The sequence below is a fragment of the Protopterus annectens genome, chromosome 5.part1 (assembly GCF_019279795.1).
Source record: "Protopterus annectens isolate FY-2018-M chromosome 5.part1, PAN1.0, whole genome shotgun sequence".
Taxonomy (NCBI): domain Eukaryota; kingdom Metazoa; phylum Chordata; order Ceratodontiformes; family Protopteridae; genus Protopterus; species Protopterus annectens.
This window is the reverse complement of record NC_056736.1, coordinates 564,723,734-564,728,000: the sequence shown is the minus strand read 5'-3', so window position 1 is coordinate 564,728,000 and position 4,267 is coordinate 564,723,734.

Here is a 4,267-nt window from a genome sequence, read left to right as displayed (position 1 = left end):
ATGTATTTGCTGAAATGTTAGGGTTTTTTTTTTCTCATTGCTGGCTACTTTTACATAAAGACAAGCTGTCTGTAGGTGCAAGCAATTAATCTACAGAGCTCTAAGCATTCCTTTTGGTGGGAAATGCAAATTTCAAAGGTACAGCTCCAAGCAGTTCAGTGAAAAATAAAGTTTGACATTATGGGAAGTGTATATGAGATAGCAGTCTCCCTAGCAGCCTTAGTACTTTAACACATTTAAAAGAAAAGTGTACAATTTAGTTTGATTTAAAGACAGCTAGTGCATGTTTTCTTAGGGCTAAAAGTTAATGTTTTCTGAAAGCATACAAGATTTTATTCATATCTGGGAGGGAAACAGAGATAAGAATAGAATGGACAGCAATCAGTCTAAGTGGAAGCACAAGCTATAACAAACCATATTAACGTTTTTTCTATTTAAATACCTTATAGGTTCATAGGTAAGTACTAGGCTATCTGCCCAAGGGCATTTATAAGCCTAGCCAGAATGTTTTGACTTTCGCCACCCCCTTAGATTAGTTCCCTGTGCCTCTGTCCAGCAGAGCCATTAGTTCCCTGCGCCACTGTCCAGCAGAGCCATTAGTTACCTGCACCACTGTCCAGCAGGGCCAGTGCAGTGATCCCTGGGGTAAATTTTCTGTTTCCCATCCACCCATCAAGGATTCTCTTGAAGAGTGTTAGTGAGGGGCTCTGCCTGATGTATACTGGAATCCTGTTCCAAAGCATGGGGAGTCTCTGGGATAGGAATCTATCCCTCCAGCATGTCCTACTTATCGTTGTGGTGAGGTTTATATCTCTAGAGTATGTGGAACTCTGGGATTTGTTTTTTTTTAGGTGGAGCATGTCGATCAATTCTGGGTTGGACATGGCCTTGTATGTCAGGCAGAGATCACCTCTGAGTAAGCGGTATGCAACCAAGTACAGCTGGTGTTTCTTGAGTTGGGCTGCATAGGGCATCTGTTTGAGGCCAGTAATCCTCTTGGTGAGGTACTTTTGTGGCCTTTCCAGCTGTTGCAGGTGTCTTGTAAGGTACATCCCAAATGGGGCGTTGTATTCTATGATGGGTCTAATGAGTGATGAGTAGAGAGGCATAATAACTTCTTTTGTTCTAGATGCGAATCCTTTTGTGATTAGATGGGCCGCATAGAAGGATTTTCTAACCACCTTGGCAATATGATTATCAAAGGAGAGATTACTATCTACTTGTGTCCCCAGATCCCTTATTACATCTTCTGTATTTAGGGGACTACCACCTATGTGGTAGTTCATGGGTACTTTGTTTTTTCCAAAGGGGATGACTATGCACTTTTTGGCATTTAGCTTGAGGCCATGATTTTGACACCAGATATCCGTCTCAGTGAGACACATCTGGAGGGTGTCTGTATCAGCCGGAGAATCAATTATGGCCCCTAGTTTGCAGTTGTCTGTGAACTTGGTCAGCCATAGTCCTCCTATGTTTGCCTGTACCTCTGAGAAGTATATACTGAACAGAAGGGGTCCTAGGACTGAGCCCTGGGGGACGTCACTTGTAACCAGTTTAGAGTTGTATGTAGAGCCTGCAACTCTCACCATGTGGGTTCTATCCATGAGCCAGTTGGCAGCCCATCTCATGACGTAGGGGTTTATGTTCAAGCTGGTGAGCTTGTCTATAATACTAGAATGGGGAATGGTGTTGAAAGCCTTTGCGAGGTCTAGGTAGGCTGTGTGAACCTTCTTTCCCTCATCTAATGCCTTGGTAACCATCTCAAAGAAGTCCACCAGGTTTAGGAGGCATGATCTGCCCCTAACAAAACCAAACTGGGTAGGGTCCAAAGTTTGGAGATTCCCAATGTCTCTGTTAATGAGTTCCATGATGATGCATTCCATAGCCTTGCAGACAAGGCTAGTCAGGCTTATAGGGTGATAGTTCCTGGGGTCCATTGTAGCTCCACCTTTGTGGAGCGGGATAACTGTTGCTGTGCGCCACTCTGTGGGTACATAGCCTGTAGAGAGGCTGAGTTTGAACAGTGTGTTTAGGTGAGGGGTTAGTTCATTTTGGAGCTCTTGTAAGACACAGCCTGGGACCCCGTCCGGTCTCATTGAAGCTGTGTTTTTGGCTTTGGATAAGGCCGTTTTAACCTGTGTGTCAGTGATTGACAGGGCACTACATTCTTCTGGTATGGTTATGGGCCCTTTAGGGGGTGAGAGGGGGGTGAAGTTTGCACTACACCTGTCTGCCAGAATGTTTGCAATATCAGTCGGTTCAGTGTATTTTGTGCCATTCTGCACTAACTCAGTGCAGATCTGAGAGTTTCTACTTAGGTTCTTGACATAACTAAAGAATGCTTTGTGGTTATCTTTGGAGTCATTGGCAATTTTTCTTTCGAAACTAGCCTTGGATGATTTAATGAGGGATCGTAGTTTCTTGCTGATACTGATCAGGGATGTCTTTCCTTCTTGGGATTTTACTCTTTTCTGTACTATTTTCCTCCTTTTGTTGTATAGCTTATTTATGGCAGGGGTCCAACCAGACTGTTTTCCTTTTCTTGGAGGAGTGAGTCTTGGTTTTACTTGGGATAGCACAATCCATGCATTCCTGCAGATGCTCATAGAGTGCCTTTGTAAAGGTTTCAGCAGCTTGGACAGCATTATCCTTTAGCGTGGGGGCTGTGAACCTTTCCACCTTCATATATTTTCTTTCTTTGTTTGTAACAATCATTAGTCCATCGTTATATACATTTCTGAATCTCTGCCTTCCCTTACTCCATTTCTATTAGATTATAATCTAATATCAGATATTAAAATAAGAAATAACTGTAAATAGGAGGCACATATGCCAGCAATATATGGAAGATGGGATCCACCACACTTGCCAATATATAGGTTGGCCTTTAATCTAAATCAATAAACTAGATTTTACTGGGTCTGTAATATGATGGTCCAGGATGTTCCTTAACATTAAATATTGACCAAAATACTAGAAATATGGGTCCAGGATACTTGGATTACCATAAAATTAAGATATCAAGATATCAGAGAAGAATATGGGTTATCAGTAACAGTGGTATACATGTGTTTTGTTCAGCTTATATCCCATCTGACTGCCAACCATAATGTGATGTCCCCCACTTAAAAGTCGGGTCAGTAATTAAGGAGCATCAATCCTCACCACTGACTATAGTGTGGGAGTGTCACAGAAGCACCAGAGCACAGAGCACACAAGAGTAAAATTTCACAGTTTGCCTTAAGAGCACAACTGGAACTATTTCATGGGACTGCATGTTATACCTCTGTCCACCCCAAATTAGTCCCTTATCATACATTTCAGAACATGCATTCCAGTTTAAGACCTCTGACTCACTCACACTCAAAATAAATTTAAATCTCACACACACTAACATTTATGGGATCCCTGACACAGATTTCCAGCTGTGTCCTCTCCCCAGTACAAATTGTAATGATGCCACCAGAGACAGACAGGTCTATAAGCCCGTCAAATGGTGATCAATTATTAAAAATTAAATATTAAAATAAAATGATAGCTATGACTAGAAGCAGCAAGGCATTTGAGGGGACCTGGGGAGTATTAAACAGGTATAAAGACTGTATAATCTCTAAAGAACACACTGATTGTCCAGCCACAGTGTAAAGCAATGAAAAACATTTAATGATAAGTAAAATGATTACAAGAATGTAAATCAATAACTTTCAATAATCACCAGAATTCAATCACTAGAAATATAAAATTAAACTGTAGGATAGAAGTCCATCATCTTAGAAAAACTCTATCTAAATAACTAAACTTTCCTAATCTAACTAGAGAATACTGTCCCTGATCTAATCTAAAACATAACAGCGAGGCAAAGGCAGGCTTACAATTTCTGTGAGTCCTTTTTCTGGGTATCTTCTGCACAGCACTGTAACTGACTGTAACTTTCAACTAACTGCTGCTCTTCACAAACTGCCCAGCAACTGACTTTAGCAGTCTCTTTTATATAGTCCAGCTTAACAGTCTCAACTCTCTTATTTTAAAAATAACAGTCAGCTGTTAAAAAAAGTTATTTTTCCTGTTGATCAGCTGTTCAAATAATCACCTAGCAACCAGGAACATTCTGATGACATCATCTACTGTTCAGCTGATTCTCTACAGACAGTTTGTATTTTGGAATCTCCCTCACAAACATGTGCATTTAGAAATGTATCAAAACACTGACAGATTCTTTAAACATTTTGTATAAGCAGGGGGATAATCAACATTTTAAAAACGTATT